Source organism: Mesoplodon bidens, assembly GCF_964165515.1.
Source record: "Mesoplodon bidens genome assembly, chromosome: 6".
In the NCBI taxonomy this organism is placed as follows: domain Eukaryota; kingdom Metazoa; phylum Chordata; class Mammalia; order Artiodactyla; family Ziphiidae; genus Mesoplodon; species Mesoplodon bidens.
The window spans coordinates 47,574,835-47,583,973 of NC_138162.1; the positions used below are offsets into that span (position 1 = coordinate 47,574,835).

At 40.3% G+C, this 9,139-nt stretch overlaps 1 pseudogene across 1 annotated transcript; it reads left to right on the plus strand.

Annotated features, from left to right (window-relative positions):
- The first annotated feature begins 3,177 nt into the window (after positions 1-3,177).
- On the plus strand, positions 3,178-5,159 carry LOC308618914 (polyadenylate-binding protein 4-like; annotated as a pseudogene). Its single transcript has one exon. The product of its transcript is annotated as a polyadenylate-binding protein 4-like (transcript).
- The last annotated feature ends 3,980 nt before the right edge of the window (positions 5,160-9,139 follow it).

Consider the following 9,139-nt stretch of genomic DNA (forward strand, 5'->3'; position numbering starts at 1 on the left):
TTATATGGGATAAATTAAAAGACTTAGAAGAACTATTATAAATGCTAGTGAGAAGTTTATATTGATAGAGTTATTAGGTAATTGTTATAACCAAAAATCTGTGTCAAAAGTATTTGTTTTATTGTTAAACTACATAATTTTGCTCTTATAAATCTTTTTTGAAGTAATTTGTAGGTTGAGTCTGTGACTCATAGTATAAGAATAGCATTTATTTATTTATCTATTTATTTATTTACCATTTATTTATTTACTTCATCTATAGGTTGATATCCTAAAAAGTCCAAGGTAGTGTTAGTAGAAATAAAATATGGGGTCAAACAGTAAAAATTTGATTGAGACTAGGAAACATTTTGTTGTAAATTGTAAGAGGGACCGTTCTAGATTTTCAAATACAAATTCATATGGATTTGATTTTTCTGTATATTGGTAGTAATTGTGGTAACCAGAATGTGAAATAACTAATATAGATGCTAATATTGTTAAATAGTCCTGAGTTGGTTGTACTAATTAGTACAACAAAAATAGGATCAGTATCAGTACACTGTTATATAAAGAAATAGATAATAATTAAAAGGGTCAGCTTTAGGGTCAGTTTCAAAACTGAAGTGAACAGATGTAAAGTAAAAATTCATTTGCCATATAAAACATATAATTGGGGAATGTTTTTCCATTTCTGTGAAATCCATTTTTCAGAACTAATACTGAGTCATAGATGCCATCATAATTAGTGTATGATGTTTCATAATAGGTCAAATATAAACATCTATGATGATAAATAGTGTTTGTAATATTTGTTTTCTGTGTATTTCCTTTAGACTGTGGGGACTCTGGTGATAGATACTACAGCAGCTGGAAAGGGAAAAATGTTAAGAAATGATACTTCTAATGAATTTAGCAGTTTAATAGTTTAATTCATGCTAATGATTAGCCTCTGTCAAATTTTGGCAGAAGGGCTGCACTTGAGTGATTGAAAGCTCAAAAATATCCTGCAATAAAATATTTCTAATACATGAAAGAGTTATTTCATATTAAAGTTCTTTTTGTACAACTGATGTATGGGGATCTTGGAAAGTATCTTCTTAGACACTATCCCTTCATTAATAACATACTATTAGTGCATTGTTTAATAGTCTGAGTATTAATAGAGTTAATGATTTAAAATGGAATCTTTAACAGTGCAGATAAGGCCCCCTTTAGTGGACAGGAACTTAACTTTATTACACAGTAAGCATATGTGTAGCAAGTCATTAGGTATTTTCTGTAATTATAAGCTTCCTAGAGGGGTGAAGACGTGATTAAATTAGGACAACTGTAAACTCTAAAATTGTAAGAAGTATTCTAATAATAAACAGGATTAAGGCTACTGATAGGAGTTTACATTATTGATGTGGATCAACTTTCAAAGTATTCTAAACGTACTGTCTCAAGCACAATGTCTATGAAGTTATGGTTTTAACCACAAAATTTCAGGTCCATAAAATTTTTTTGTTTTTAATAAAGACTGCTTCTAGTAGATGTTAATGCTTCTCACTTTACTTGTCCTGGAAAAGCAACTGTTTTAAAACCTAAAGAAGGAATAGCTCATGGATGGACCATACTTTCTGATGAGGCTAATGTTTAGATTGGCAGTTCTATGAGGATTATTACATGACTATCAATTTCTAGGAAATAAAATTCTCATTGAGTTATAAGTCTGAATCAAAGTTAAGACCTTCATAGTCTGTATAATCATAAATCCATTCATTGGCATCCTTTTGTTTCTATGGTTAGGAATGGGCTATTGTTTTTTCCCAATAATTAAATAATACATAATAATGGAAAAACAATAAGAATTAAGATAAAGGTAAGATGGCTTATACTGTTTCTAATTCTTAAGCACCTGTTGTGCTTTAGTGAGTTAATATTAAAATTAATATTAGATGTATAATATATGTTAAAAGATAAACTGAGGCATATTAAAAAAATTAAGAATTGGAGCAAAAATTGATTTGAATTGGGCAGTGCCAAATCAGAAGTGGCTAGGAGTGCTTCACAACAGGAGGTTGCGGAGAGGCTTTTATAGAGAAAAGGTGAAAGCAAAGTAAGGAAATTGATTGGCTATAGTCTGGAGTCTAGCAGGCTGTTTCTGACTGGTTGTCCTTAGGTTTTGATTTTATAACCCTGAGGCATTAATTGATTTTTGTTTGTTTACATAGGCTGTCACATTAGAGCCACATCAATCTAATGATCTCCTTGTTTAATTAATTTAATAATTCCCTCTTTGATCTCTCCGCCCCGGGTCGCCGCAGCCTCGGCTGCTTTCGGGCCTAGCAGCCTGAAGAAAAAAAAGAGAAAAAAGATAAACCGAAAATGCTTTAATATCTTAAAAAAAAAAGAAAGAAAAGAAAGAAAAAAAAGAAAAGAAAAAAGCGAATCCTACTCGGAGAACCCGCAGGGAAGTCACTTTTGCTTGCTTCCGGCCTGCCCGACGACGACGCCGCCGCCGCACCTGGGCGTCCGTCGGTCCCCGTCCATCGGTCGGGTGGTGAGCCGCTCGCGTGTCCGCTTCCACGTGCCTCCGTCCGCGCCGGCCGTGCCGCGTGGCAGACCGGCGCCTGCCTGCCGCCTTCCCCACCGTGCACCGGCCTCTGCGCTTCACGTGTCCAAGCTGCCCTTCGCCGGCCTGGCGTGGGAGGCGGCTGTGAGCTCTGGTGCCCGGGGCTTGCTGAGTCGGCACCGACAAATAGTTGGTTTCCCTCATCCCGGGCTGCTGTAATCTTAAACCGCCGGGAGCCCGAGGCCCATATTTATAGAGAAACGCATGTTCCAGAGGCCGCCGTGGGCACCACTAGGTTTCCTCTGGAAGAATTTTTGTAATTTGGAGGACAGTCCTCGTTTTAATTTTCTTCATTTTTTGAAATTGGGAGCTTCAAGACCAGGACAGCTGAAAATTACAAACTCCCAGGCAGGGCCATATTGTTTTTGAGAGCCGTTTGTCTGCGGTTTGGCAGTCTCAGTCTTGTCCGAGCCGTCCCTGAACTCCTCTCCCGCCCTCGGAGCCGACTCCAGCTTCTCTGAGCTTCACTGCCACCTGTGAGCCATGGCACAGGCCACGGCTTGGAGCGGAGCCCCCTTTGTCCTGTGTGGTCCCTCTAAGAAGTCCTCCTGGTGGGGCTCAGGGTGCTGGGGGCTGGGGAGATGAATGCTGCGGCCAACAGCTACCCCATGGCCTCCTGCACGTGGGTGCCCTGCGCTCGGACGTCACCGAGGCCATCCTGTACGGAAAGTTCAGTCCTGTGGGGCCTGTGCTGTCCATCCGGGTCTGCCGCGATATGATCACCTGCCGCTCCCAGGGTTATGCCTATGTCAACTTCCAGCAGCCGGCTGACGCTGAGCGGGCCTTGGATACCATGAACTTTGATATAATTAAGTTAAAGCCAATCCGTATCATGTGGTCTCAGAGGGATCCTTCTTTGAGAAAATCTGGCGTGGGAAATGTCTTCATCAAGAACCTGGACAAATCTATAGATAACAAGGCACTTTATGATACTTTTTGTGCTTTTGGAAACATTCTGTCCTGCAAGGTGGTGTGAGATGAGAACGGCACTAAGGGTTATGCCTTTGTCCACTTTGAGACCCAGGAGGCTGCCAACAAGGCCATCGAGAAGGTGAACGGCATGCTCCTCAATGACTGCAAAGTGTTTGTGGGCAGATTCAAGTCTCAAAAAGAGTGGAAAGCTGAGCTTGGAGCCAAAGCCAAGGAATTGACCAATGTTTATTTTAAAAACTTTGGGGAAGAGGTGGATGATGAGAGTCTGAAAGAGCTATTCAGCCAGTTTGGTAAGACTCTTAAGTGTCAAGGTGATGAGAGATACCAGTGGGAAATCCAAAGACTTTGGCTTTGTGAGTTACGAAAAACACGAGAATGCCAATAAGGCCATGGAAGAGATGAATGGAAAAGAAATCAGTGTGAAAGTCATTTTCGTAGGCTGTGCATAGAAGAAAGTGGAATGGCAGGCCGTGTTAAAGCAAAAATTTGAACAGCTGAAACAGGAGAGAATTAGTCGCTATCAGGGGGTGAATCTCTACATTAAGAACTTGGATGACACCATTGATGATGAGAAGTTAAGGAAAGAGTTTTCTCCTTTTGGATCAATCACCAGTGCCAAGATGATGCTGGAGGATGGGGGAAGCAAAGGGTTTGGCTTTGTCTGCTTCTCATCCCCTGAAGAGGCAACCAAAGCAGTCACGGAGATGAACGGACGCATCGTGGGCTCCAAGCCACTGTATGTCGCCCTGGCCCAGAGAAAGGAAGAGAGAAAGGCTCACCTGACCAACCAATATATGCAGCGGGTGGCCGGGATGAGAGTACTCCCCACAAATGCCATCTTAAATCAGTTCCAGCCTGCAGCTGGGGGCTACTTTGTGCCAGCAGTTCCACAGGCTCAGGGAAGACCTCCATATTATACACCTAACCAGTTAGCACAGATGAGGCCTAATCCACACTGGCAGCAAGGTGGGAGACCTCAAGGCTTCCAAGGAATGCCAAGTGCTATACGCCAGTTTGGGCCTTGTCCAGCTCTTCGCCATCTGGCTCCAACTGGTAACGCTCTGGCCTCTCGCGGCCTCCCTGCTACCGCTCAGAGAGTCGGGTCTGAGTGCCCGGACCGCTTGGCTATGGACTTTGGTGGGGCTGGTGCCTCCCAGCAAGGGCCAACTGACAGCTGCCAGTCTGAAGGTGTTCCCACAGCTGGGCAGAACCTAGCGCCTCATGCTGCTATTGCTGCCACTGCTCCTCAGGCTGTTGCACCTTACAAATACGCCTCCAGTGTCCGCAGCCCTCACCCTGCCATCCAGCCCCTGCAGGCACCCCAGCCGGTGGTTCACGTGCAGGGGCAGGAGCCGCTGACCGCCGCCATGCTGGCCACAGCACCCCCCAGGAACAGAAGCAGATGCTGGGTAAACATTTGTTCCCGCTCATCCAGACGATGCACTCAAACCTGGCTGGGAAGATTACGGGGGTGCTGCTGGAGATTGACATCTTGGAGCTGCTGCACATGCTGGAGTCCCCCAAGTCTCTCCACTCCAAGGTGGATGAAGCTGTGGTGGTCCTACAGGCTCATCATGCCAAGAAAGAAGCTGCCCAGAAGGTGGGTGCTGTCGCTGCTGCTACCTCTTAGACAAGGACAGACCGATTGAAAAGCCAAATAAACCCTCATGGAATTCAGCTCAAGGTTTGAAGACGTCCTAGCTTGTCCTATGGACCTCAGCACCAAGAACCACAGATTGAAAATTTAATAGGTTATTTTGTATCAAAAGGTCAATTATGAAATGCCTAGAAATTTTCAATTAAAATAATATGGCCCAGACAGTGTTATTAACTTTTTCTTTTTCTGTTGTGAGTTTTGATTTTTTCTCCCCAGAAATTGGTTTTATTTGATGTACCCAAGTCTTGTTTCTCAATAAAGAAAAAATCTCCATTAAAAAAAAATTCCCACTTTGAGTCATCCTCTAATACATGAGATATTGACCAAAAACATTGGTATTAGTACCACTTTTATTCATCATCACAGTAAAGTTGCTCTTGTCTCACTGTAAAACTCATAGGTTATGATGTCAGATTCATAGAAGAATGGTTTTTGCTGTTCATTGTGTTGTTCACCTTGTTTCTGTTTCTCTAAACCCATTGAGACCATCTGAGGTACTGCTGATGGCATCAAACAGACTTTTGAGAGAACACAGTTCAGGAGGGAGATTACAGTGATAACTATTAGGAGGATAATACCAAGATACTGAAGTATATTGCTTAGCCAGGGCCCTCATGAACCAAACCAGTTGGTATCAAATAAATCAAATAATGTATTTACTGGGAGGATATCAACCTCCAGGTTTTAGCCAAGTGTCTTGTTTGTTAATTTCTCATATTTGTTACAATACCAGAGGTGTTGATCCAGGTACAGAGGAGGTATTTGCTATGGCACAGACTTCTCCTTTTCAGCCAGTAAGTACTCTAAAGCAATTCTATTATCTAAAAGCACCTTAGGAAGACAGTCTAGAGACTTTTGTTGTGTTGTTAAGGAACAGTGTCTTCCCATGCATTAACAGAAAAAGCAAGTAGCAAAAGGAATAAAGATTTCATATTAGAGATGAAGATATTGATTTATGATTTTGGAAGAGCTGTCCCCCTCAAGATGCCATCTGCTTCTGGAGAAAAACTTATAAGTCAATTTTAATTTTAGATCTCCAGCTGGTCTTCAGTTCCAAGAGTCTGAAGGAGACCTTTTAAATTGGAGGAGGTGAACCTGAGGGTCAAGTCTCCAAAGTTTGGCTGTCATTTGGATAGTGAGGAGAACCTGGTATGGTCCCTTCCTTGGAGTTCAAGGGAAGTCTTTTGTTCTTAGTGATTCCAAATTAGAAGGGTGGGGGATCCCGTCTGCAGGCTCTGGAGGAAGGGGGGTGTCCCAGCAGGTCCCACCATGGTCACTAGAACCTGTGGAGGAGGAAAAATAATTTCCCCCCTACCCTTTATTGTGAGTGCTTGGCTGAGACCCCGTTCTTCTGCGGTACCTCATAAATGGGTAAGCTTATCCTCTACTGTGGCCATTGTAATTCAAGGTTATCTTTGGTAAGGTTAACCTGGTTGTTCAGCCTTAAAACAAAATTTTATTCCCCTGAGGCCTCAAACTGGACCCAGTCCAGTTTAAGTCAGACACATTCTAACCTTGTACCCAGTACCGTTTCTAAGTTAGATCCACCCTGGCTCTGGACAGTTTCCAGAGCCAGTAGGGGGGGAAAAAAAAGCTGTAAGTCTGAAAGCTCATAATGAAAAAACTGCAGAGGTAGGATCTGAGAGGGACTTACCATCACCTCCAGAGGCAACAAGACAGCAGCAAGCTCAAAGGGGCACAGCAGGTACCTTCACCTGCTTGATCTTTGTTCCAGGGACTGTCAGCAGTCTCCTTCAGTTCCCTCTTCTGACATCAGAACCATTAAAAGATAAACTGAGGCATATTAAACATTTTAAGAATTTATTTGAGCAAAAATCTGTTTGAATTTGGCAGTGCCAAGCTGAGAGTGGTTAGGTACACCCTCCTGATAGGATCTCAGGGAGAGACTTTTATAGAGATAGGGGGAAGCAAAGTAAGAAAATTGTTGATTGGCTATAACCTAAAGTCTACTTGGCTGTTTGTGATTGGTTATCTTTAGCATTTTGATTTTGTAAGCTTGAGGCATTTATATAGGCTTATATTTTGGTTTGCTAATGTAGGCTGTCATAGCATTAGAGCCACATCAGCCTAGTAACCTCCTTATTTAATTATTATTATTATTTAAAAAAAATTTTTTATTATTAGTCTCTGCTTTACAACAAAGTGAATCAGTCATACATATACATCTGTAGGATGTAGCATATATCTTGAAAATAATGGGAATAAGTAAACAAAACCACCTATGTAATAAATACTGCTTCTATAGATAGATGTGATAGAATTGAGCAACAACAAAATATGTATCTTGTAGAACAATATATAATAATGAATTAGATAATTCCTGTTAACCTGTTCACAATAAGTAGGAAAATAAAGCCTATGGCTCAGAGTATAGCTGGTGATCATTTATTACTTCATTCTTATAGCATAGCTCGTCGGTCAAAGACTTACCTTTATTTGGATAATAGTAATTATGATAATAGTTATAGTAGCAGAAATGAGATATGCTTGCATATCTACTTTAATACTTAGGGTACAATAGTAATGTGATATATAATAAACCCCAAAATTCCAATCGATATTGTGGCTCAGACTATTTTTATGCAGCTAAAGAATTTTTTACTGAACAATATGTTACAATATGTGAAATTATTCCAAACATATATACTTCAGGATGTGTAATCAATTAGAATGAATGTTGTTGTCAAGTTAAGGTCTCCACCTCCTGTGGGATCAAAAGATTCCATTTGGTTAAGGTAATCTCTGCTACAATTATAGAAAGACTTACTACTAATAAAACTGCAATAATCAATAGAAATCAAAGAGGTGGTGTCTGGTATTGTGATGTAAAAGGTGGCATTATGTTAATTACTTGCAGTAATAAATTAATGGTGCCTAAAATTGTCGAGACCCCTATTAGATGAGGGGAGTAGATAGTTAAATCTATTGTGCCTGCAGGTATTAGATTGCCAGCTAATAAAAGGGCGCACCCTGTTCACCCTGTTCTTGCTTTGACTTCTGCTGTTGTTGATGCAAGTAGTAAAAGGAATCATGGGAGTAATAATCCAGAGCTTATTTATTTATTAGAATGCTATATCTGATGCACCTATCATTAGTGGTGTTAATGAGTTTCAAAGTTCTCCAATCATGTTGGCATTGCTATAAAGAAAATTGTTACTAAGACCTGAACAATAATAACCAATTATAAATTTAAATAATTTCTAATAAAATCCTCATTGATTAAAATCAGCCTAAATTAACTGTCTTGATTAGTCATCTTTACTATTCTATCTAGTTTAAAAACCAAGTAGTCAGTATACAGAAGTGACCACTTTGTGATTTGTTGAGAATAGTCAAGAGTAGATAACTTATGTAAAATGGTTAATAATAAACTTCATATGGCAGATATAAGGGCAGAGGCTAATTCTTCATTTTACCAAGCTGGGAGGTTTAACTTACATACTGAATTGCAAGTTCCAAGAAGCAGTTAAATAAAACCTTGTTTCGGTTTCTCCTGCCTCTCTCTACAAAAGTTAGAAGTGGATCAAAACCAGTATTGAGGGAAGGCAGTTGTCAATGTAAATGACACATATGCATATATTTGTAATTATTATTACATATAACAGAATAATTGCTAATGTGACCTCATGTGGAAATTACATTACACACACAGGGCTCCGATTAGTGTACATTCTGAGCCTAACTGATTACATGGCTAAGCTTGATATGGACAAATGGTATTTTGAGATTTAACTCTGTTAGTAGATATGGTCTTAGTGTGGGCATTCAGATTGTTTATGCAAGGTCAGGACAAGAATAGTTAATAACCTATACTAGTATTGATAAAGTTAGAGGTCAAAGTTGTTCTTTGATGTATCATTTCATGACATCTGCAATTGGTTGAAGTCCATAAGGACCTACAATATTTGGTTCTTTCTGAAATTCAATGTGAC